The sequence below is a fragment of the Anneissia japonica genome, unplaced genomic scaffold (assembly GCF_011630105.1).
Source record: "Anneissia japonica isolate Jap-2015-1 unplaced genomic scaffold, ASM1163010v1 scaffold287871_len1641731_cov197, whole genome shotgun sequence".
Taxonomy (NCBI): domain Eukaryota; kingdom Metazoa; phylum Echinodermata; class Crinoidea; order Comatulida; family Comatulidae; genus Anneissia; species Anneissia japonica.
The window spans coordinates 136,246-164,092 of NW_022712275.1; the positions used below are offsets into that span (position 1 = coordinate 136,246).

General features: G+C 32.9%; 1 long non-coding RNA gene across 1 annotated transcript; it reads left to right on the top strand.

The window, feature by feature from the left end:
- The first annotated feature begins 4,409 nt into the window (after positions 1–4,409).
- Positions 4,410–27,639, top strand: LOC117107773. Its single transcript, XR_004445283.1, has 4 exons — positions 4,410–4,979; positions 5,347–5,578; positions 27,144–27,244; positions 27,525–27,639. It is a non-coding gene; the product is annotated as an uncharacterized LOC117107773 (long non-coding RNA).
- The last annotated feature ends 208 nt before the right edge of the window (positions 27,640–27,847 follow it).

A 27,847-nucleotide genomic window follows, 5' to 3' on the forward strand; every position in this document is an offset into this window, starting at 1 on the left:
ATATTCAGGAAAGGTATAAATAATTTAACCATGGAATTATTTTATTCTTTTTAGTAAAGGATATTTTAAATAACTGAGGTGTGACCAACACCGGCATTTATTTAGCATGATAGTATGTTGTTTTAGCTTGAAAAGTTATCACTTTTTGAATTGAAGCAAAAAATATTAATAAAAGCTGTATTTAAGTCAAGTAAAAAAATATTTCTCTTGCAAATATATTGTTCAGGTGTCTTGGTACTACAAAGTAGTTTATTGCTGTAGAATAGTCATTTTCTATATTTAAAATGTGTGTAAAAATCAGAAGAAAATAAGAACATTTTAAGCCTGAAATCTGCAAAAAAGTAAGATCACTGAGCCTGGGCAAAATTTTACCGGTTCTTATAAAAAAAAAAAATTTTCGAGTTGATTGGCCGAGCCGTTAAATCAGGGGCACCATAACCTTCAGCTCTAATATCGGTGCTGGTTCCAACGGCTCACTCCCAATGGTTACAGTGTACGCATTTGGCTCGTGTGCATTCTAAAGAGCCCAATACATTCTTCAAGAAGAGTAGGGGTTACCCCGGTGTACTGGTCCATTAAGTCCCCTGTTGTTATATGGATATGCCACGTAGGATGGTGATTAAGTTCACTTATTGGCATATCCTTGGTGCTCGTGCCTAAAGAAATGAAAAAAAAATGTGTATTGTATATGTTCAAAGTCAATTAGCAAATGTTTTATAAGTTGTCTGCCGCCCATTAGAAAAACATCCGCTCATCTCTATAATAATGCATAATAAAAGTAACAACTTGTATCGCAATATAGTAATTGGTGGTTTTCACAAGGCCAGTTCTGCTTAGAAAGTACAAAGGGATAATACTTACAAGGAAAATTACCATTTTTATCTAATTGCATCAATAAGTCAAGTATATTTCCTCTATGTACTTGTTTAGCCATTTATAAGTACTATATGCCTATATAAACAATATTAGATTTTTGTCTGTAAAGCCTTGTCCAAATTATCAACTTTTCTTTGACAAAAAACTTTTGTATGCCCATATATAGTCATGATGTACCTATATATGGTCATGATGTGATGTCATCATAACCACATTTAGCCTCAACAAACAGTTAATATTTAATCAGATTTTCGTTGATTAGAGTCTCTCTCTTCCAAAAGAAAGGAAAAATTATTTTATTATTAATTCTATTTTTTTTACATATTATGTTGTTAACAAACAACTTTCTAGTGTCAAAAAAATTATCATATACATTGTCTGTTGAAACTGAAAAATAAAAATCTAGAGCATGGATAAATTTAGGAAAAATATTCCATGGTTTTAAGAATGAGCGAAAGTTTCATGATGCAATTTGTCAGTCACATGCTATTGGGTTATTAATTTTTATGGTAATTATCTATGACCGCAGTACATGCTGAAGAAACTAGTCTGGAATACAACACAATGAATATTTCTTTTATTTGATTGTGAATCAAGGTCTGTATCGAGTATAAGTTTATTGATATTTAAAATAGTTTTGTAAGTTGGTCATATATGCATATATTCTAAAAATATGATTTTATACCAAGTTAGAATAAAGATAATTCTCTGAATTTTATTGTTTTTATTAGCCAATTTTGACTTTTCGGGAACATCAAAAGAATACTAGTCCTTGAGGAAACGACTTGTCTAACTGCATATTTGGAACGTGACCCAGTGAAGTTTATATCCTTGGTAGCTTGCTTAACATCTCCAGGGCATATTCAGATTTCAATGGATGATAAATGGATATCCCTTTATAGACATGGTTATAATGTCAAAGTCATAAGATTGGAGATATAAATTTTAAAGTTTAACATGTTTATTTCCTCTTAACTAAGTTATATGTAGAACATTTCAGACATTTTTAAAATAAGATTTTGCCTGTGATTATGTATTATAGCTTCGTTATTATTTAGAAAAGCAATTCAAATTGAATTAGCACCAGGGATGAATTTAAGGGGGGTTGCCAACCCCCACTACATTATTGCCATAGCCATACACATTTTGTACCTCAGCCTAAAATATGGTAGGGCAGAGGTGTTCTGGATATATAAAAAGTGTCTCACAAATTCCTGGATCCAGCACTATGCTAAAACAAATCTACTATCATGAAACTGGAGGGAGAAAAGTTTCAGTATGTTCTCTTCATTTCTTTTTTTTTTAATTGATTCCACAGTAATAATGTTGCAATAAACATATATTATATATATATATATTATATATATAAACAAGCACTTATATATTATTACCCATCCCCTTGTCATTAGGTCAAAAGCCATAGAATCAGTAGATTCCACCAGGTACTCCCTTACTCCTGGGTGGAATGAGAACATGTTCGTTAAGGGCTCTGCCCAAGGGCACAAGTGAAACACCGAAAAGCTCTGGCGAGACACTGGGAAAACTCCAACCACAAGGTTGAAAGCCTAAGCAACTGCTGCATTAATCATTCTCCAAGTTAGGACAAAACTCAATTGTTATCAATCAATCAATCAATCAAACAACCAATCAATCAATTGTAATCAGGTTTTTTTTTTTGTGTTTTGCTTTTTTCATTTTGTCAGGACTGCTTTTTGGCAATATATTCCAAAGTGTGGATGCATAAGGATGACAATGGGATAGAGGGAAGGAAGAGGAAAATGCATTTTCTACTATAGTGGAGCATTTAAATAAGTTTTCATTCGTAATTTGTTGGCTAGGATTGGTTTTCCCTTCCCCTTATAATAGAATAGCTCATCTATGACCATGGACATTATTATTATTCATCCAGTTTGTGACTGATCGAGAACTGTTCCCTCTCTATGGAATTAAATTTCTTGACCCCATGATTTGGTGCCTACTCAACATCCACAATCTTGTAATCTCATGATTATTCAAAGCTTAACTTTGTGAATCAATTGTCTATTCATATTCTTTAGCTCCTCTATTTCTGAATTTCACTAGTATTTACCTCATAAATTATCCAATTGAAATGACAAAATTCTCTAGACAATTGTGCACTGGTTGTCCCACTTTTTCTATGTTGCTATAATTCACCCAAAATTGGCCTTGAAGAAATATACTCCATAAATTAGAGTTAACATTATTCGTGGAAATTAATCTGACATTTACCATCAGTTTAATAAAGTGGGTGCACGATGGGGAATAAATACTGTCCGGGCAGATTAGTGTAGTGGTCGTGGGTGCTTTGTTTCTGTATCTTTGCTTTGGTAGTTTTTAATTATAATACATTTTAGCGCAAAATGCTAAAGCCACTATGCAACTTACAATCTTAAATCAAGGAGTTTCCAGAACAAATAGTAGTTGTTATGGTCTGCAGTTTAAGTAAAAATTCTGTTCAATATCATGAATCATCATGTTTAACAAAATATGTATTATGTTACTGTTAAATTTAGGCCTAGTTCATTTTGTACTTACTTTGCCCATCTTCATACACGCCAAGAAAAGAAAAGGCCGCAGGCCCATAGACCGGATAATGCTACCACACTTTATCTGCCATTGACTTATTCTATAATCCCATAAAATTAATTTAAATGTGTTGAGAAAGCTCATTAAACCAGATATCCCAGATGTGCCCTATTGGACCAGCAATGGCACCAGAAATTTTCTGACAAGGGGTCCAACATGTCCGATGGAGGGTGTGAGCCAAGTGGTCGACAGCCCGGAATAAAAAATCTCTGTTGGGGTTCACAGGGAGAGTTTTTATGGCTTAATTTGGTCCTAAAATTGCTTTTAGACCACAATATTAGGGATTGGCAATAAAATAATGTTACTTGGATAAGCAAATTATTATTTTTGCTGAATTCATCAGAACAGTTTAAAATGGGCCAAAATTACCCAATTTTCTAACCTGGGCCCCACCAGGGCTTCACCCCTAGATCCTGCTGGGTTTAGGTAGAAATTTTTAGTCCCTGTCAGGCAGCATAATTTTTGTATTGGTCAAATCCTGGAAAACTGTTGCTCAGCAGGTCATAAGTCATATATTCAAATCCAGATGGAAGTCATTACATATAAATTTATACCAATTAAAAATAATAATTAATGTTCATCATTGGTGAGTGACATCACCCACAAATTTTGACAGTTGCAAACAAAGGTAACAAGTGGAGCTTGCATTTCAATCCCACGTTCCTGCATTGTATCCTGGCAACAAAATATGAATCAAAAACAACTCCACACCTCAAGAGACTTATGTACAGAGCATTAGGGGTTCTAAATCTCACAGGAAGGTGAGTAAAGAATTATTTCAATTATAAAACCCAAGCTTAAATAATTACTTCCATGTTCTGCTGTTATGAATAGACAAGCATAGACAGATAATAAAAACATGGGGTTGTTGATACATATGGATGCCTTTTTCATCCTACACACATCCTAATTAAATGGGATTTTTTTTTTTATGTGTTTGTGGTATGATTGTGGTGTAGTTTTTAATGTTTTTATCCCCTTCAATTATGGTTTGACTTATGCTATAATGTTAATAAGAGATTGCAATAAAGTTCTTTGTATTTCGTATGCATTGTTTTAATCATCCGAATCATCTGATTATGTTATCCATTGTTAGCTTAACATGAAAAACAGTTGAATCATAAGAATTTGATCAGTTAATAGGTTAAAAGTAAAGAAGGGTAGAGTCAACACTAGCAGGCAGTTGGGGAGGGAGAAATTTCCTTTGTGAACAAGAATAGACTTGTCATCCGACACGATTTGAGGTTGTTGGGCTAAAAATATTTTTTTGCCATTCAAACCAAAGTTTATTATATTGTGGTTTACCATCCTAAACTATAAAGGTAATATCTTTTTTTCCAAACAAGGTTTTTACCAGGACCCTGGCTGTTCCAAACAACGTTAATACTTCAGGACCCTGACTGGAGGAATCAAGCACCTTTTTTTTTTGTTATTACCTGTTACACTTACTGAATACTGTCAGCAAACTTCTGGATCCACCACTGCACTTATGTTGGGTATGCAATGTCAGATTTTTTTTATGTCTGTCAAAGTTTACTTTAAGACAATCCTTAAAGATAGGACTGTATCGAATTTTATTTTATATAAATGTGTATGCCCATGTATAGTCATGATGTGTCTTTATATGGCCATGGTGTGATGTAAATTACCATATTTAGGCATGACAAAATCTGATCAAATATGATTGAATCTGACAGACAATTTTACAAATGTGATACTGTGTATGCTTGTCTTCACACATCATGATAGTCTGTACTGTATGATTATGATATATTCTTAAAAAAGTTTAGCAGGTCAAAAAAGAAATTGCTCTTTGAGATCATATATATCTCTTTCCCCTTTTATCATCTCTCTCTTTTATAGCACTTCCAGGAGTAAACGAGGATCTGGCAGAGGCAGGATATGAGTGATTCGTTTTGGTCTGGTGATGAATTACATGCATGACTGGAAATATGCCCATTGGAGAGGAGGCTGTTGCATATTCTGATTCTTTAGTGTTTCCAATAACCAAAGCATAGCAGTTTAGAACATACAGTACTCCAAGTATTCACAAAGGTGCAATACTGGTCATATCAACATATCAAAAAAAGCAGAGGTATATATCATTACATTGTAGCTATATTTGATTGTTGTTGTTCAAATGACAATAATATTTCTTGAAAGAGTATTTGTTATACTTTACTCAATATATTCTTTCCCAAACTTGTTTAATTTCCCCGTGGACACATAAAACCTTGTTCAGCAGATCTCTTACACCTGTTAAGTATATCCACCCATCCTTTTAATAACCTATTAAACTGCCCTAAAATCTGTACAATGCTAGCTGGCACCACATAGATTATATGTTCACGTAAATTTAGAGCAAATTTTGATACAAAAATTTTACTGACACCATTGCAATTATCATCCTAATTTAACTGAAGGTCTGAAGGCATACACACTGAAAAATATAAAACAGATATTGAAAACTGCCTGTGAAATGTAGATAGAAGAGAGTATTAAGACATTAAAAGTTTAATTGTATGCACTTTTTGTCTTTTGGTTTTTAATACCAAATATCAAATAACAATTAAAAACACACCTAAACATAATTATAATCAAACAAAAACAAATCTATGAACCATTAATAAATGCGATATAACAATACAGTTTCATTATGGTGATATAGACTTCATAGGCCTGTTTCTATGAGTGAGAGGATGTGACATGATTCAAGATTACTTTATTATCATCAACCAGACATGTGATAAATGAAATTCTTTCTTGCTGCATACAATGAAAGACATTGAAAACAATAAAAGGCCTGTAAAATATTTGAAAACAAAAAACAGCAAACAGATACAATAAGATGATTAATGTATTTATCCGGCAAATGTATCATTATATTCATGGATTACACTGACTATGAAAGAATTTTTGTGTCTATTTGAACATCTTTAGTTAATGATCATCTGAAATATTATGAAACTGGAATGACAAACAAAAAAGTTCTGTAATGGCACATGTTTTTGGTCCTAGCTTGAGAGTTTCAGAGGTCTTAAAATGAATGTGCCAATTGCCTAGGCTTAGTAAGTCGTTTTCAGTGGCGTATGTAGAAGTCTTGAAATGGGGGTGTTGATGGGGGACGCGAAGGTAAAGTGGGGGCTCAATGACCAGTTGAGGAGTGCTAACTCACAAAATAAGGCGATTTTTAACTACTTGCGAGTGATTTTTGGCGGGGTGGGGGGAAACTGGGGCACAAGTAATTTTTGGAGGGCCGTGTGTACCTCCCCTAGATACGCCACTTGTCATATTAGTGGAAAGCCTGTCCGTCTACAAACTTTACATCATATACAAGACATTCATCTTGATCATGGTTGGCAGCCTTCTTGAAAATCACATAAATAAGAAAAAGCTTCCTGCAAATCTTTGACAATGGCACTAATCTAACAATTTTAGTGGCCTACATGCTAAACTTCTGTCCCCAATTTTGTGTGATATGCCCATATTTGGGTGTAATATGACATCATTATGCCCATCTGTGGTGCACATCACACACATTTTTCACATAAAATTTGATAGTGTGCATTTTACAGTAGAAGGTGACATGGCCTTATATTTTACTTGCATAACAATTACACACGCACACACTGCTATGCCATGGTTCCCAGCTCCAAAGCAAGGTCCAAGGTCATAAAAGCCCCTTCAGGGTCTCCCTTATCCTCTGATTGACACTGTTCATCAGATCTGGCGCCGTTGTCTTCCTAATAGACGAACCCTTAAAATTTTCTATAATCAATCATGGTCATTTCATTTAACATCTTTACATTTTATTTTCACTTTGATATTAGTGATTGAATCCCAGCAGGTGTGGAACTTCAAACTGTTATTTGCTGCATAATATTTACAATCTACTTTCAGAGTATTCTTGCAATATTATCTTAAAGGTATATCTGGGAATTAGTCAAACATAATTGTCAGAACATTGAATAGCTCATTACAAATGCTTACTTACTGTATATATATCAGAGTTATCAAACAATTCAATATTCACTGATTTGCAGACTTGCTACAAAATCCTTGAGACTATCAGTCAATTTTCTAAAGTAATAAAGGAATTGTATTATCTATATAAATTTGTTAATATGGTAAAATAATTCTTTATATTTTTAGTTCAGAGCTAACAAATTAGTTAATACAAAGTAAGCACTTAAAATAGGTATTTTTATTATTCACTGATTTACAGAATTAAGAGCAATTAAGGTATATATTATGTTTTACCATGCATGTACCAGTAATAACATAGGTTTACTTTGAATGTTTAGGAAATATGGATAGCGCCCTCTAGTAAGACAACCACTGTTTTGTTATCAATTTTGAGCTCTTCTCTACAAATTGATCTATTTTAAGGAACATTGTATCTTGTCTCAATTGTACTAACAAACATCCTTGTGAGATTTGTGAAGTTTGCAGTCTTACATCCATATAAGGATGTAAGTTTTTGCTCAACTAATGATCTTTCAATAGATATAAAAAAAGAGGGAAAACAGATTGTGGTTAAGATGAAATAAGCACTAAAGCAAATTAAATGCATTTGTCTCATTTCCAAAGAATTGTGATAACATTAATTCAAATCTCCACACAATTGCATACGTTTGTAATTTGAAAGAGACAATTATCCTGTGTCTTGGTAGTAGCCAGCCCTACTTGATTAAATTTAATTTTATAATTTGCACTTGTTTAGTTTATATAATAGTGCTATGGTTTGTCTGTGATTTGACCATATATTGGTGTCATCATAGAGAAATGTGATATGATATCATCATACCCATATATGGACAAATCACACAAAACTTGTTGACAGCTTTAAGCAAAATAAAATTGTTAGTTTCACATCGGGGAAATTATTTTTTGGTGAAGGCATTTACTATTTGCTCTTTACTATCCTATAGTGTTATATAAAAAATTGTTTTTTTTTAAATTAAATGAGTAAAATTAATATTTATAATGTATTCGGCCATTATGTGTCCATCTCTTCTTAGGCTTTGACAAAAATCTTTCATATTGCCATTATTTTTTAAAATAAAAACTAATTATTGTTTTTTAATAGCAAATAGTAAATGTTCATGAGACTCCAAAATTTGATGAGAGCAGGGATCTGAATTTCATTTGGCCTAATAATTGAATGATGGACAAAGAGCATGGCCTGCTTGGGCAATCAACTCTGTCCAGCAAATATTTTTCTTCCTGGAATTACCAAATACTTTATTTATTATTTATTAACAGTATTGTATTTATTTTGGTGTCCTCTTTATATATTTTTTACCCTCTTTTGCTGTTTGTTTGTGATCTGTAGATGCCCATAGTATATCATTTGCAACTGTAGGTTAATGGGATAACATACCAGTAAGCCGGAATATACAGTTTATGTACAGTACTTAAGTGGACTTCTTCATGTTTTGATGCTAAATCATTTATCATGTCAAGTTTGGCCCTTCTCTGCCCAGTGCAATATCTAATTGTTAACATTATGGTTTCTGAGAAGGTCATTAACAGAGGAATGATATTTATTACAGACCTCATGTTTGCATATTTTTAGTCCACTTGGCAAAGACATTAAACCAATGTGTTGATATCATAGCAAATGAGTAACCTTCGGCAGTGTTCCTCTGAAGTTCAATGTCCTCCTCTACATTGTGATTGTACTGGGAGAAAAGTTGGTGCTTATGCCTACAGGCCTTTCAACGTGTATTTCATTGTGTAGCAAGGGCATAAGACATAACTAAATGAAGATTCAAGTTGTTAGGATTGAATAATTTTGTGTTGTGTATGTTAGGTTACTATAATGGTAGAATATTGGCAAAGATTGCCCCAGAAAAACAACCTTGGAAAATAGGTCACATATTGACAAAAATTACCCTGTTTGAGAGATAGTCTTTCTGTGGTGGCAATTGGTAGATCTTTATATGTAACAAAGGCCAGCCAAACCAGTCACTTGTCACAAAAATTGATTTTTAGTTATTAATACAGGGTTAAACAGTAAAATGAGAGCTATGAAATGATAAAAGAATAATTTAAATCCAACATTTCGTTATGAAGTTACATTTCGTTGTGTTTAAACATACAGCTGTTTAAAGAACAATATTTGAGAAATCAGCCTTCAAAGTTTACGATTTTGGGCATTTCTTAGGCAGAAGCCATCCCCAAATTGTTGTTTCAACATTGAAAATGGGGAAAATAACAGCATAACATGATGTATAGATATATAAAGTTTAGTTTAGTGCAATAATTCAGAATTTCATACCCATAATAAAGCAAATAGACAATAATAGATATTAATTGAATAAACTTTACAAAGAAAAATATACTCAGGCAAGCTTAATCTTAAATTATTGAAAGAGGTTCAGGTTTTATTTAATATTTATCTATATGCCTATAAGATTTATTTAATATCAGTATTAAATTATTAAAAATCATTTATTGCATAAAAAGTAAATGATAAAAACAAGTAATATATAATTTCATTTTATTGTATTCATATCTTTTGTTGTTTGATAACCTCTTTCTTACCCCTGCACGTACACCAAGCATATACAGTACCATAAGTTAAATTATTTTACCGCATTATGATTGATTTCTTGTATTGCCTTCCCAGGTATAAAATTCTTTTGTTCTCGATAAAGTTTGTGGCACTTTGTACTTTACCCTCCGGAAGGAAAACATCCGATGCACATTACAACTTACTTTTCATCACCTTGAAAATTTTGAAAAATTATGTGAAACATTTTTTTCTGTGCTACTTATTTAAGGCCAAATAAAAAAAAAAAATAGTTTCTCGTGCTCTTGCGCATCCATTTTCTCTGCCTCACAATGTACAAAAATCTGGACAACTCACATCAGTAAAATTCCTCTTGTTCGTGGTTGGGATACATATGGTATAAATCATGTCTAGTGCTTCTTTTATTTGCTTTCAATGTGTTTACTTGGTGAAAGTGAGAAAGTAGTAGCTGTTTTCCATCGACCATCTTGGATTTGCCATCTCGGAGTGTTAAAAAAACGAGTGCCCTCATTCACCTTTTTTTCAAAATATTAGGACAAGAAACTACTTTTTTTTTTTAACTTGGCCTAACGCTTCTTTTGAACTTCAGATTAAAGTAGGCCTATCTATTAGCCTATGGGTACATGTTTTCACACCATAGTACCATGGAGGTACTTACAACCAGAAAATGTATTCAGTGTGAAGAGGTCTTCTTCAAATTAAAGACCTTTTTTTAAAATCAGGATTTTTATAGTGTTAGATGTGTTGTCCCATGCTAAATACCAAAAAAAAATCATAAAAATATTTTTGAAATTAACTTGCCCATATTGAAGTAACATTAAAGTTGGATATTAAACATACATTTCAATATATCAGTCAGTAAATCAGTAACACTAACTTATAAGCAATACAGGTCTAGTATGTCATGGAGAACCTTTACTCCATGAATATATTCTTGTACTGGTCCAGATGACTAGACCTATCTTTAGCATACACATGTGTGTTTTATTTTAACAAACAAAAGTACTGTGCATCTACCCTCCACTCCAGCTGGGCTGGTTGTTTTTTAAGCTAAATATTTTAAAGAATTCTCATCAGATAATAAGAGGTCTTTAAACTCTACAGACCACCCCATTATTCAATGCTCTAGATTAATTCCATTTAATTACCTCTATTTTGAATTTGAAATTAAGCGGGGGCTCGTTCAATCACCTGAGGTAATTTGGTTTTGGTGTGAACCCGTTTAATTGCAATGTGTAATTAGCCTATTAGGTTGATATTGAAATGTTAATTTGGTGTTATTTCTTGTAAGAGGAGAATTCCGGATGTTTGTTAGTTACGATTTCTGCCCGAAGTACAGAACTAAAAAGAAGTAATCTTAGCAAATTACAATTATCTTTCCTATTCCATGTTGAATATATCAATGACAATCCTAAATTATTCAGATATTTTATTAGTTCTCCAAGTTATTTGCTAGGTGTGCATGAGGATATACTGTATATCTGCATATTAGAGAGAGCAAGAGAGATGGATTGCCAGTAAATGATATGGATAGAATGACATCCAGAAATTCATTTTGCAAGTGGGAGGGTGCTTCCTACTTAATACATGTTATTTCCTCTCCCGGAATGGATCAAGAAATTTGCCAATAGGTTGGGCTCAGAAGAAAGTGGGAAAAAATTGTCAAAAGTCAGAATACATGACCTTTGTTTGACCTACAAATTACACATTCAATTCTATAATTTGTTTGTTTATTTTGAATATTTAATATAACCTGCTTTTCAAGGTAATATTTTGCAATGTAATTTAACTGTTGCTAATTTTTTTTTTTAGATATATAGCAAAATCTTCTGAATAGTCAAAGTATTTACGGTAATTTATTACATGGCAATTTGCAACACCTTAAATAAATTTCTCTCTGTATCTTTAATTACATCAGAATACTTGTACATCAACAATGAATCTGAATGGGAAAAAGTTTGTATTGTAAAAAATAACAGTAGCTGAGTTAAAACTATTACAGTATAGGTAGCAGCAACAATACACAGTTATACAATACACATACAACAATTATGTAATTGGGATTGACATTTTTTTTAAAGTTATTAAGATTAATTAATAGATAATTGATTAATAATTAATTAGTCCGAGTTCTTGCATATATCATCAAATGACATACCAGTACTCTAAGAGCTTAATAGGAAATGGTTCAACATCTCCAAGTAAGAGACTTTTATTAAAATATAATTGGTCATAATAGATTATTAAGTTAATATAATAATTAAAGATTAATAAATAATTATTTGTTTTTTTATGGTTCTTGCATATCATCAAACAAGGTACCGGTATTCTTTGGTAAGAGACTTTTATCAAAGTATAATTGGTCATAATAGTTTATCAGGTTAATTTATTTTATCCAGGGCATTATATTTTGGCCACATAACCTTGACTAACCGTTTAAAACCTTGACTGGTTTACAGAAGTTTAATACCTTGAACCAAGTCCCTAGACTAAAAATAACAATGGTTGTCTTCCAACATTTCCACAGTTTCTTTGTTGATAAAAAGTTCTACAAAGCCACTTAAAAGGGCGCTTAAAAAGTGGAAGTATCTAATTAAGTCAGATTAGCACCTAAGGCTTCAAGCAACTATTCATATAATAGCCAAAGCTGCTTTGTCCAGGATGATGGCCAAAGGGGGGTATGTTTATGTATGAAGACAGGCCTTGGGAAAGGTTCACTCACCTAGGAAATACAAATAAAGTTTAATTTTTCAATACTCAATTGTTACACAAGAATTTCCTCTTGCTTTAAATCATGCTATTAGGACGAGATTATCTTGTGAAATTAAGAACATGCCGTTTGTAATAATTTCAATTAACCCAACTACTTTATTCTGTGTAGGGTATTAATTGCAACACAATAACATAAAATTATGAAAATTTCCGGGTCGTGTTTAAATCCATATGTACATGATTAACTTTATAGAACTTGTAATATATTATCAGTATTGGTCAACTGTCAAACTATAATGTATAACCTATAATAAACCTATAATAATAATAGGCCTACATGAAAGATCAGAAAAGTTCTAATATAGGCCAAGGTACTAAAAAGGTCTCTTTTTGGATATACTGTAAGCATAGGTGGCATTGTCCCTTCTAACACGTCGACAATTTTTCATCTACTCTATCTTAAATTACATAAAAGATTTGTTACAGTTTTAAAACCTGTGTCAAAAAAGGGTAAGGAACTTAACTTCAGGATTAAGATATGGTTGAATTAAGTCTAATGATAACAGTAATAAGTGAACAAATAAAACAGCAGGCCAGCACTGTATGGGTTATACCTTCTCTGGGAAATTGTTGAGAGATTTCCCAGGTGGTACCAATTGAGTTCAGTCTTCTCAGGCTTACAATTTTTTTTAGTGAAAATCCTATCTACCAAAGTACATTTACAAATACAGATAATTCAAAAGTAAACTTTGGCAACACTGGATGCCTTAATTTAAAATTTAATCTCATTTTATTGCATATTGCAGTAGTGTTTTGTTTTATTGGATGAGTGTAGTATGCAAGTTTTGTTTCAATAAATAATCTCTAGTTAGCAGGTAAACAACAGTAAATCACTTTGTTCTGTCTGAATCCCAGAATATGACAGCTCCATCGTAAGTGGCTACATGGCAAATGAAAACATCAACATAATTAACGATCAGTAATGAAGGCAGAAGATTGACTCTGAAAAAAACAGCTCAAGTTATTATAACAATCAAGTCAATTGTACCGGTATCTCATTATGCAAAAGTATGTTCAGAATTATACCTGGCATAGATAGGAGTATTGATCAGTGGCATATCTAGTGGGGGTGCCACCCCAAAAAAATGTTGAGGGGAAATGAGATGATATTTTACTCATCAAATTTTCAGTGGTGGAATTCATCCCCTCTCTCACCTTATCCCATCCCTCCCTTAAAATATGCAACTGATTATATCGACTAAAAACTATTAATTTATGAGTATAACAATTACTTGAACCGGCACATGGGCTTTCTTTTAAACGACTACATTTCAGTCCTGCAGCTGAAACACTGCAAAAAGAACGGTAATGGATTTGGACCAGGGAATTAATTAACTCCACGCTTTTTAGCACAAGTTTATCTGACCAAAGCAATGGAAATCTCATTGAACAGAATGTGGTGAAGTCATCTTCTACTTCAGATATTTCCAGTGGATTAAAGAATACCAAACAATTATATCTATAAATCAGGCAATTATTTTCAACTAAAAAAATGTTTAGTCTATTAAATAGGCTGAGAGATCAAATTTTACGTTCATGAAATATATCTGTTGAAATCTTAATGATGAATTTGTACACATTGGTAATATGAGAATGCACTGTACATAATCAAATTATAGATCTCACAATTTGTTTTCCTCAATTTTAGAGATGTCGAAAATTATTGATTCATGCTGATGATATCATAACTATAAATTTCAAATTGAAATATGGGTGGATTTGTTTTCTGTTTACCTTTATCTTCAATTTTGATAAGTTTTCTATTATGAATTGAGGGTAAAGGTTTTCAAATCACTGAAGGGCTAAGTTATTTACGGGTAAAATGCGTAAAAGAACTATTTTTGCTTTTGAAGTAGCGATGAAAAAATTGGGCGTCAATTTGTCTGGATTTTATTTTCAGTTGGTGTCGAGTTACTTTTGGAAAAGACTTGCTTTCATTTTTGTTTTGTTAATTTTTGTTATTGTACTGTCCTGAATCGAATGAGTGATTACAGATTAACACTTGAACAAATAAACTGAAATAGAATGTATAAAACTCAAATAAATTCCTGTATTTTGTCTGTCCTGTATGTAGAAATATCCAAGAGTGATTTACTATGAACAGTAGCGACATTGATGATGCTATTAAACAATATCCTTAAACATACTGTACTCGTAAGTTTACTCTGTCATGCCAACCTTATCACTGAACTAAGTCATCTTCTACTTCAGATATTTCCAGTGGATTAAAGATTACCAAACAATTATATCTATAAATCAGGCAATTATTTTCAACTAAAAAAATGTTTAGTCTATTAAATAGGCTGAGAAATCAAATTTTACGTTATGAAATATATCTGTTGATGAATTTGTACACATTGGTAATATGAGAATGTACTGTACATAATCAAATTATAGATCTCACAATTTGTTTTCCTCAATTTTAGAGATGTTGAAAATTATTGATCCATGCTGATGATATCATAACTATAAATTTAAAATTGAATTATGGATGGATTTGTTTTTTCAATTTTGATAAGTTTTCTATTATGAATTGAGGGTAAAGGTTTTCAAATCACTGAAGGGCTAAGTTATTTACGGGTAAAATGCGTAAAAGAACTATTTTTGCTTTTGAAGTAGCGATGAAAAAATTGGGCGTCAATTTGTCTGGATTTTATTTTCAGTTGGTGTCGAGTTACTTTTGGAAAAGACTTGCTTTCATTTTTGTTTTGTTAATTTTTGTTATTGTACTGTCCTGAATCGAATGAGTGATTACAGATTAACACTTGAACAAATAAACTGAAATAGAATGTATAAAACTCAAATAAATTCCTGTATTTTGTCTGTCCTGTATGTAGAAATATCCAAGAGTGATTTACTATGAACAGTAGCGACATTGATGATGCTATTAAACAATATCCTTAAACATACTGTACTCGTAAGTTTACTCTGTCATGCCAACCTTATCACTGAACTTTAACATATTCACTGATGATAGTATACAGTAGATGAGTCCAACAGGGCCTCAGACTATAGTAGCAGTGGCGTATGTAAGGGTAGATGGGGCGCAGGCTTCCCCGAAAAAAAGCTTGCGTACCCTGTCTCTCACCATTTAAATAGTTTGAAGCAAATATATCACGCTTAAATAGTTAAAAAATAACCTTTTTTTCAAAAAGCTACGGTAGCGTTTCCCATTTAGTCATCGAGTCTCCCCAACTTTATAAGAACATTATAGATAAAACTACTTATGTACTTATATAATTTGTTATCTTTTCTTGGCTCAGGTTTGTTCCTAGCAGTAGAGTCCTTGCACAGACATTTTTTGGTGGAAAGTTTAGAAAGACTGCATGTGCATTGGTTTATACTGAATGAGTCATGAATATTCATTATTATGTAGATGAAGTAAACTAAAGTTTTTCTTTCCACACACAATAAAAAATATGTGGGCAACAAAAAAACATTCATGGGGGTTAAAACCAAGTTCTTAAAATGAGTTTGCAATAAAAAGTATTGAAGTGTTTCTAACAGATCTCATTAAATTTTGCAAATTAAAAGATAACAAATATAATTACTGTATACAGCAGGCAATCAAAATCCTGTTGAAGGTTTGTATAGCTTAGTTTTATTGTGAAATAGATTAGCTATAAGGAAGTAGATGTCAAGATACTGTCGGGAGTCACCGCCTTAGGTCCTGTGTTTAAATTAATACTTTGATGGGCCTAAGATAAGATATCTTTAAGTGATCTATTGATGATAATAAATTTATGTGGTTGTTGTTAAGGATGAGGTATTACAGGAATGATTTTAGCCTATAAATGTAGACCGTTATACAATATCAAGGAAATTGAGACATTTTCGGTTTTGTTCTGGCGTAATTGGTAAAAAAATGTTTTTGTTCCTTATTCTTTGGCTTACAGCTAAATTGGCTGAGATTTTAAGAGATTTTTGAGGCAAGTTTTTTTATACCGTTATATAATTTTTTTCTGCCCTCCTCTGACGGTCTTTGAATATATTATTTTTAATCGCATGGAAGTTATTCTCTAACTCTGTCATTAATAATAAAAAGAGTAACCAAACCGTAACTCTGAAAGGTTACTTACTCTCTTTTTTTATATAGTTTTCGCTAAACAAGGTATAGAAAAAAACCCTGTAAATCAGGGAAAACTTTCATTGTCCATAATAATCTTTTATGAGTCGTTTTTGCTGATGATGGACAAATCAGTGAGGGTTTCAGATTTTATCATATACAGTATATGAAAAGGATACAAACACAGAATGCCAATCTATTTGCTATTAAAGTGTAATCTCAAAACTTATTTTTCAGAATCTGATATTTGGGATGACTTAAATTAATGCTTTTACTTGGATTTGTAAATTTGTAAAACAGTAGCACCAAGAAACCGGGGCGGACAGGGAAAGTGCACATGCTAGGTAAAAAAAAAATAAATAAATAAACAACGTTTGAATAAAAGGAAATATAGCTTTTAATTTATAAATATGTATGTTATAATAAATTATTAAATATAAATAATGAATAGGGCAGTTGTTATTCAATGATTAAATGGTTTTAAATAATGTAATAAAACACTAAATGTAGAGACAATAATATTTCATGGCAACCCTACTCTGTCTGTTTAGTAACCCAGCACTGTCTGTCTTCAAACAAGTTTTTAAATACTAGTATTGCTCACATACAGAGCAGCTTTGGGGTTTCCCCTAAGGTAACAAATACAATCAGGGTATTATCATGTTAACCAACTGATCACTTCCTCAAGACTGAACCTAGATGCCTCAGCAGGGGATGGCTGTGCATGCAACATCAAACCTTGCTAATTAGTGAATTGATATCTCTAACGTAGGATGTTGCTTAAGTTTTATTAAGCAGAAAGGGAAAGGAAAATTATTATTGTCAAGGATTTGTATTTTAGTTAATTTGTAGATCCTTTCTCTGATGGAAAAAAAATATGAATGCACTTAAATATTGATGGTCTGTGGCATATAGATATAAGTATAATAATATTAATTATATATATAATAATATTAAAACCATTGAAATAGTTGATAAAAAGCAAATAATAATTATTATTTTTTTAGAAATAAGTAAATATAAATCTTGCTTTAAATAAAAGCACAGTAGTATTTAGCTATTAATTTGAAATGAGAATGCAGTAGCGGATTTGGGGGAGGGTGTACGCCCCCTCTATTCTTTGTAAAAAAAATTGTTTTGTAAAGCTTATCAGAAAATTACTATTCAAACAAGAGGTCTAAGGGAGAATCGCCCCTTGCACTACCAGGGATTCTTCTCAGAGACTCTCAGTTTACACATTCACACCCACTCTTTCTTACCGGGCTGGGTCCGCTCCTGGAATGTAAGGCTGATTTACAGTATATAGGCCTATATTCTCAGGGTAATAGATTGCTGGTACTTAATGTGTCAAAATATGATTTTTAAGTGAAACCTGGTTTTATTTCAAGAACAAAAATAATAATAATGATTAAGTAATTTTTAAATTTTTTATAATAATATCGTACTCCAAGCATTTTGTTATATTTTTAATTATTTAGCCATTTTAGTTTTTATATCAATAACAAAAACTGACTTCCAACTCCGCATGAGTATGATAATTAAGAATCTTTCGTTTTTGCTGATTTTGGAGTCCACACTCTTGGTTATCTACCATGAATTGTACGCAAAGAAAATAAAATGTTCAATACTGCCCTCTGTTGTTTACAACCTCCACTTTAATAATCATGGGAGGTGACCTAGTTTAAGATTGAGCAATAAATAGATGCCTGGTTCAAGATGCTGAATTGCTCTGCGATATTAATATTAACACCCATTTCCTTATCAATTCTCCATAGAGAATCCTTCAGTCTACCATTTGAGACTGAGCCAAACAAATATCCCTGTGTTCTATTCTGAAAGAAGCCTTGATTACGCGATTCATCTTGTATTATAATTATTGTACATTTGGTAATCAAATTTACAGAATAAAATAAAGATTGATACCAAGGAAATGAACATGCCATGAGTCTGTAAAACAAAATATGAACATAGAAATATAAAGCAAAAAAATTATTTAAATGAATAACACAATTTTTTTCCATGGTAAAGTTTTATCTACTGAGATTTTCATCTACAAATCAAATGAGGAACATGAAATATAATATGTATGAAAAGGTCTCTGTTGTATGAACAAAAAAATTAACATAGAAATGAAAAAATAAAATACAAAATACAGTATTGATTTTATTGCAGATGAGGTGTTTATAGCAATAATTTTCTTTGTCAGGTCATGAACATAGATTCTGATGTATTCAGGTTTAAGCCTACACATTGGTTAGCAGGATCCGGATCCTGCTAACCGTTAGCCAGCTAAGTGAAGTGATTGTTCGGCTGCTCAAATATCCCTCACATGAGAGTGGGATATTAGGTACAATGTTTCTGTTATATGTTGGTACTGGCACTACACTGGTCACTAGAGGGCCAAGCCAAATGTTAAAAATTTAAATTTAAAATATCTTCTCTGACAATTAGGTCTACTTACGACCTTAAGCTTGTTGATAGACACTCTACTCAAATTATATACAGTATATAAACAAAACAGGTAATTAAAATCAGCTATGTTTCCTTTAATTGTTTATAAAGATTTTACGATAGGGAAGTGTACTAATGCATTGGTCTACTAATATCTAGGTACCTGAAGTGAAGATGATTCCATTGTAATATTTTTCTTTTCTCATCCAAGGTGCGTTTAACCCACTAAGGGATAATCCTTAATGATATTGACTTTCTAGTATTACAAGGTGCTTGGAATTCCTAACCACCTACACACACTCCATGTCTGTTTGTCCTCAAATACACAAATAATACTATCAGTTGCAGCAGGGAGTTGTTACAACTCCCTGGTTGCAGGTAATACTAGATAACTACAGCCAGTGGTGGATCCAGAAATTTGAAATAGAGGGAGCCCTGGAAATGACACCCTATCAGACTAAAAATTTTAATGTAATTTTCCTTTTTCCCCCTTTTTTTTTTAAATTACTAATTAATTAGGAAAAATGTATGGCACTCAGACCAGCTGGGTCCCACCCACTGAATCCATCTATGAAATGCTTTTCTGTTTGATCAAATTAGCATTAATTCTGTTAATGGTTTAAAAAAAATTCTTGTTTTCTAAATACTATAGCTAATTAAGATACAAATTTATGATCAACTATAAGCCTACGGTAACTAGAATTTTTGAGATCCCTACATATTGATATTAGTAGTTCAATTTATGTGGTGCCAGTTTGATAACTATCAAATTTATCGAACGCTGAAGGTTTGGTTTTTCAGATTATTAAAAAGTAGTTGTATCACCCGATATCATTTTTACAGATTAAGAAGTTCTGAAGATGATTAAATGAGCCTTCAAAGTGGTATTAGGGAGCTTTCGATTGCACGACGACGGCAGGACGTAGAATGTATTGATGTCACTAAAGTCATCTACGCATTCGAGAACGTCAAAGTCACCTCGTCGAATAGCTTCTGGAACGCAATTTGGCCAAATCTACGTATGCAGAGAACGTAGGATGCCCGGCAGGATGGTCACGCATGAGTGATTCCGTTCTAGCGTCGCGTCGTCGCAAAAATCGGAAGCTCCCTATTGAAATGACTTGACATGATTTAATCTTTAAGATTTTTGAATGACAAATGTTAATAAAATGAAAGCGTAGGAAATAAGATTTGAGAGCTTAGCCTCCCAATTTATAAAAAAAATCATAACTGATAACTTATTGTAACAGATGTTTTATATCAGAAAAAAGACAGAGGAAAGGGTTCATCAATAAGTAAACATGTTTCACTCATTTAGCTTTTTCTACTTTATGGAGGATTTACTAGGGTTGCCATTGTGGAGTCACCCCTTACCATAATCCCCATGAGGGTTTGTTTTTTTTGGTATTTTACCATAATTGCCTTTGTAGCATGGGTACAGATTATGGGCATGAGAACTTGCTCAAATTTTGCCAAAATAATATAATGACTAGCTATTATTTTGTTCTCTAAGCTCTATCAGAATTATGTGGCACTCTGACGCTTGTCATCCCCCTCCCCTCCAAATTTTAAAACAGACATCTTGCTTTCTAGCCTACATTTTGTTGTGTATGTCATATATTTTTTGAATTGCACAAAAGTAAAAACAAGTCAAGTCTTAATTTATATGTATCCAGATGTCTTTATTGTGATTGCACTGTTGACTTTGGACACAGATAAATATGTTAGTAAGGTAGTCATCTGCCAAAGTTCATGTCCAGTTTATTTGGTCAGGCATCTCTGGACAGTAGCCACTTGCATGGCATACCACCCATTTCTGAAAATGTCATAGCTTTAATGGTTAAGGCCTTGATGCACTTCATATTATCATCCTGGTCATGGGATCAAACACAATAGCTTCCTGTGGAGGAAGTATTTCATAATGTTGCAGCTAAGCATGCAAACCAGATACCCATATACAGTGGTGGATCCAGGAATTTGTAATAGAGGGGGGAGGGAGAGCCCAAGGGAAACTTTTAAAGATGGAGGGTTTATACCACCTCGGCACCCCATGGTTTGGGCTAAGGAAAAAAACTGTTAAAATTATGGCTGGCACCTCCAGATGGCCGGAAATAGCATTTTCTTTTTTTTTTTATTTAGGCTGGCTGCCCCCTCCCCCTTTTGAATCTGCTACTGATATGTCCTAGGAGAAAAAACTGTTCAACTTTGTAGGCCTAAAATTGGGCTTAAATTGGCCGTCTACCATGCTCGTACCTGCCTGTACTAAGCTATTGTATAGGCTGTGTTTTTGATGTAGTGTACTAAATGGTTTGATGGAAGAATGTGTTAGGTAGTGCTATGCTTTATATGCTTTATTAACAGCAAATCCTGACTTTCTTTGGGGTTGTTATCTACTACCACCCACCAGTTTGTTGATCCTTTCCTTTGACCTGTACCAGAGTATTAACAAGAACATTGTAAATATCAATAAAAGTCTTCTATGAGTATGATGGATGGACTATACTAATTGGGCTTGCTATCATAAACAATTGAGAGAGAGAGTGCTTTAGTTTAGGAAGATATCAACAAATTCATACTACATTTTTGTATGGTGGTGGAGGAGAAAGTTTGCAGAAAGAAAATTAATTTTAGCAAAAAAGAAATTTTTTGTATATTTAAAAGTTAATTTGTATTACTGCTATAAATTCAAACAATTTTTAAATTTTTAAGAGGGTTTCCATTGAAAAAAGACAATTATACAGTACACCAATTCAGTAAAAAAAAACACTAAGGTTGTTAAAAAATTAATGGTTTGATCGTCAATTGTTTATTATGTTTTTGTAGAAATCCTTAGTTTTTTTTACAATTGCAATCTCTATGCTTCCACAAAGTTGATTATCATTGGTATTTGATGCAATATTTTATATATTTAATTAATAGAAAGGAGCCATCATCCTAATCTCAAAAATCACTTTATTCAGAAAAGAAATAAAGGAATTTGAATAAAGGAAAGAAAGGAATTTGAAAAAAGAAATAAAGAACTTGCTTTTTGTTAATTTTTGTTTTATGACCATCTGTATGAATGTAGAAAAAGCAAGTGCTTAAATAAAATTTGACAAGTAGGTTGATAATTTAACATTTTTTTATTGCAACCTTATGAATAAAACATTTCCTTTAAAAAAAGGATATGGAACTTCTTGCCATATAAAGCTCTGTCAAAACAGACAAAAACATGTGACTTGCCTAAATATGGTAATGATGATATCACCACATGACCATAATAGGTACTTCATGACTATATATGGACATTACAAGAGTTTTTTATTAAAGAAAATTTGATAATCTGAACAGAGTTTTAGGTAACATTTTGAACTGTATTAAATCTAGATGGTGACACTCAGCCTCTACAGGGGTAGAACTTATTACTCATGGGTACAGAGAGAAGATTCGTCATCTGCTCCATCTAATACGTTCTGACAAGACATTCTGTCAATTATCCTTACTCCCCACACCATTTCAAATTCAATTATATTACTCTGCAGTGTATTTGACCACTATGCACTATTTTATCAAACTATTTCTGAGGATGATAAAATCCGACAGTTGAAAAATCCTCTAAAAGGGTTCGGAATTTAGTACTTTCTGTCAGTAATGGTTGTCCTTTTTTGTTCATGCTTTGTTAATATTCTGTAAAATATCTAAATTCAATGAGATCCTAGAATAATAGATTAGTTTACACATTGGTCATCTGTTAATGGTGTTGAATTATTTATGACATAACTATACATTAACAAGAATAATTTTTTACCTGGATTTCAAGGAAGAACAAATCCTCACGTTCATTCAGAATACAAATGACTTTACTAGGCTTATCTTTTTATTAGTTCTTCCCTTAAATGACAAAAATAAATTCAATAATAATATATCAAATAATTTACTACTTGTGCAGTACAGTAACAAGAATAATTTTTACCTGGATTTCAAGGAACAACAAATTCTCACGTTTATTGAATATTCAGAATACAGAATGACTTAACTAGGCTTATCTTTTTAGTTTTTCGTCCCTTGAATGACAAATATAAATTAAATAATAATATATAAAATAAATAATAGCAATAAGTACAACTTAAAAGAATTATAATGTACCAGTACCAGTTTTTAAAACAGCTCACTCAGCAATTGTTACTGTACTTCAGTCCATTTTTTGTGTCCCTTTTTTAAATGTTTCTTTGCAATGTTTCATCATTTTGTAGGTGGTGGGAGTGCTTTTGTGGTGTTTGTTGTTTCTGCACTGGAAACTATTATAGCAATGTGCGGGCCATTTCTAAAATGCGGATTCTGCAGATTAGGTTCTCAGTGTATGCATGATACCATGAAACAAAGTCTACCCAGAATTTCCATAGAAGTGGAGGCCCTCATTTCAGTGGTGGTGCCTGGAGGAGGGGGCTAGGTCTTCAATGTGAGTGGACAGGGCCAGAGGTCATCCAGAAACTCTTGGACGGGTCCAGGGGTCAAACTCCCCAGAAACTGACAATTTATTGTTTTAAAGGCTTATTTATGCAAGCCTCATAATCTGTAAAAATTATTAACTACAAATTTGTCTTTTCTCCAGTGGGGTGGGAGTGGCCAGCTCTCCCTAATGAAGCCATACTCCTTCCCTTCCCCATTGGTTTTACCCATATAGGTACCTCAATTCAGCATGGATTTTGAATGGTTTATAGTAGTAGCGAATATAGTGCTGTATTTAAGAGACTTGAAATGGGGTGGGGGGCCTCGATGATTAGTTGAAGGAGCAGCTCACAAAATATGGAACAACTGGGTGGGGAGCAGGCGAGCAAGTATTTTTGGGGAAAATGTGCCCCTGCACACCCCCTATATACGCCACAAAGAATAGTAGTATGCTGAATTTGCCCATGAGTTGGATGCGTGTATTACACATTCTGTGGTAAGTCATGGTTACTATTCAAGGTTCAGTTATTGGAGTCATGGTTAGTTGCAGTTCCTTTGGGATATGAGTTGAAGTGTCTGGACCCAGCACTATCCCAATGGAAAATTAAACAAACAATAATAGTTTTAAAAGTGATTTATTGCCTTGTATAATGTTCTACAATGTCAAGTATGTGATACACTGCTCTGTCATTCTCATTTTTCTTTACTTAGATTGATATCCATAGTAACAAACAATTATGCATTAAGGTTTTGCCACTGAATTTGTAATGTATATACAAGTACAGGAAACCACTCCCTTGTTTGGGACACCACTTAAAGGGGACAATTTTTTTTAGCTACGGCACAAGGGGAAGTATATCTTTTAACACTATGGACAACACTATTAACCCTATTGAGAGGTACTTTTTTTGGTCCCGAATTAATAAGGTTTCTACAGCACTATAGTAGCTTAATGGTTGAGGTATTTGCCTGACAATCCCATGTTCCTGGGTGAAGTGAACCATTTTTCCTCACAGCTCATATATAAAACGTGAGGGTATTTAATAGGGAGCTTTTGATTTCCATGACGACGCAACACTAGAACAGATTCACTCATGCGTGACCGTCTTACATTTCTGCACAACCTACATTTAGTCAAATTATGCCCTAGAATCTATGTGGCGAGGAGAACTTAACTTTCTCGCATGCGCAGTTGACCTTTTAGTGACATTATTAATACATGCCACGTCTCACCACATTGTGCAATCAAAGGCGTGAGTATTATTGAAAATCAACCTCTGATCCTAAATAAATAATAACAGTTTAAAAAATTAAAAATATAATATGTTCCCTGATATTACTTCAGTCATATCAAAATTTTTGCTGAATCAGCAAAAAGAAAAAAACCTTTTACTTTTAAGCTTATTATGACCTTGGTAATACCTTGATTAGCTCCCAAAAATAGTGTTCAGATTTAACCTCTTGTGCAATCCATATTGATATATGCAGATTTTCGGATCAATAGCTGTCAGCATTACAGCCTTGCATTCCATTGGGAAGGTACGGATGAAACGATTCTGAATCGTCGGTTTGCTTGATGTCAAAAAGATTGTCATCATGTGAGCTGTAAAATCTGAGCATTATAAAGTAAATTAAATGATCTCCATGTTAATATTCTCACCCACTATGGATTACAGAAAATAATTGCAATTGATTTAATTTTAAAGAGCTCCCAAGTTAGATTTACTGTACTGTACCTTGATTGTGCAACTGCTAAAATGGAGTCACCTGTCATTCCTTCCACAAGCCCAAGATAATGATAATAATAATATGTTGCGATAAATGCCAACAAAGTGGTTCACATTATTACCCCAGTCATTGGAACATATACTCAGCTCTCTGGGAAGTATGCCATAATGTAGCAGTTGTAATCAACGCATTTTCAGCTTCCTGGAGTAATATTTATATCAGGAGCTTATGTATTACTGTACAGTTATCTGTGTTGAAACTCATGGGTATTATATGTCTATTCATTGATCAGTTAAATCAAATTCTGGATACTAAATTTGGAGCCTCTCTAGAGATGCCATCACGTAATAATTGATGTGATTTTGTTTATTTAATAACGGAAGTTCGCAATGTTGTGGAATGTACTCCAAGCAAAGTTGGCTAGGCGAGTTCAATCCTTCAGAAGGAATTAATAATATTCCATTGCTCCACTTACTGCAGTACTTATTTAGTGGGCTGTTTATTTCTAAATTCTGATATATCAGATTAACAGTTAACCAGATAATAGGCATGTTGAGATGAGTTAGAAGTGAACTTTGAAGTAGTTGTCGTTAGCCCTGTGAAGACGCTCTCTGTATTAAGTTACTTCAACTACAGACGATTTACTCCTGAGCATTCTCGGGAGGAAGTTTGCTACTTCCACGTACACAAGGAATGTAAGGGATATTTGCTCAGTGTATAGCGCTGTGTAGATGCAATTCAGAGCTCGCAAGTAAATACAACCTTTATTATGACCTAAAAGTTTTTCAAATACAAATCAGTGCTAGAATAATAACATTTCCTGAGATGTGTAAATCTTTGTAGGCATGAATTTTTCATAATTTTGCATAGATACTTCTAAGCTTTGAACTGGCTTTCAAGTAAAAACAACATTATTCCCTAGATAAGCATCATGTGAACACTCATCAGAGGTAACAAATGCGTACTTTATGTCTGTCGTAACTTTACTTCAGACAGAAGGCCATCTCAACATAACTATTGTGTCCTTGAAACTGTATTCCTGTAAGCTCTTCATTCTGCAGCAAATATCTATGATGGCACACCTCAAAAGAGGAGGCCATTTATTTATAGAAATATTTAAAAAATCACTAACAATTGTCTCCTTTCTTTTGAGAAGATAAACTTTTAAATGGAGGTAAATTAAAGATTCATTAAATGGTGCTGGAAAAACCCACTTTGTTTGTTGTGTTCCAAATCCCTTAATGACTGCATATTGAAAGCTTTAAAAACTGCTTATTGGATTGAAATTATCTATTTTATATTTCGTCTGGTTACCAGCTTTTGAGTGAAGTTATACAAAAAACTAAATTGTATATGTTTCAGTTGACTGGCGATAACCTATGTGCAAATTTACATATGTATATGATATAGTATTATTAAATGCACGACTGTACATAATAGATACACAATCATCGTATTCAGAGGTTAAACAATGGTCTATGACTCATCCATCTGCAGTCTATCAAAAATGGTTTCTATGGAGATGATTAATAATTATACTTGCCCAAGAGAAAATGAGTTTTTAGATCTATTGTTACAGACACCTGTTACACTGAAACATCAGAAAACAAATCTCTATTGTCTTTTTATATTTCCTTTTGATCTCTTGACTCAGAAATACATTTTCTTGATTCCCAGGCTCTGAATACCCTAGATCTGTGGCCCTAGATCATAATCTTCATTTCCCATGCTGTAATTTCTTCAGGTGATCCTGAGATGTGCTAAAATATGAAGTACTGGTATGAAACAGAAAAATCTATTACGTTATACTTATATAATCATGTATACCAAATTTAATATTTAATTCTTTCAGTTGATATTTATTATATTTAGCAAGACAACCTTATTCAAGTGGTTTCAAAACTGAAATCATCAATAATAGGCTTAGAAACGGATAAAACATCTAGGTTTGAGAATAATTATTCATATACAGTATTGAACTGTAGTATTACAGTATAGGGCTATGAAGAGTCAGCTAGCAATTCATTTTGTTTCTGATTTCATCTTGTTACTTTTCAGGAAACCCACCAGGACTGAATCCCACTGGGGAAACTTATTGGCCCAGGCAACCAGCCATGGATTCAACTTTCTTCTGGAGACCAACTGCCACTCTCGGCAGCCCATAAATAGGTACTGTACTATTCTACTCCATTTTGTTTTTACTATGGATGATATTAAGGACCTGTCCAGACTATCAAATTTGATTTGACAAAAAACATGTGATGCTTAAAATGGTCATGATGACATCACATCATGACCATATATAGCACATCATGACTACATAATGGGCATACAGCAGTTGATATCGTGGACAGAGCTTTAATCATGCCACAGCTTATAAT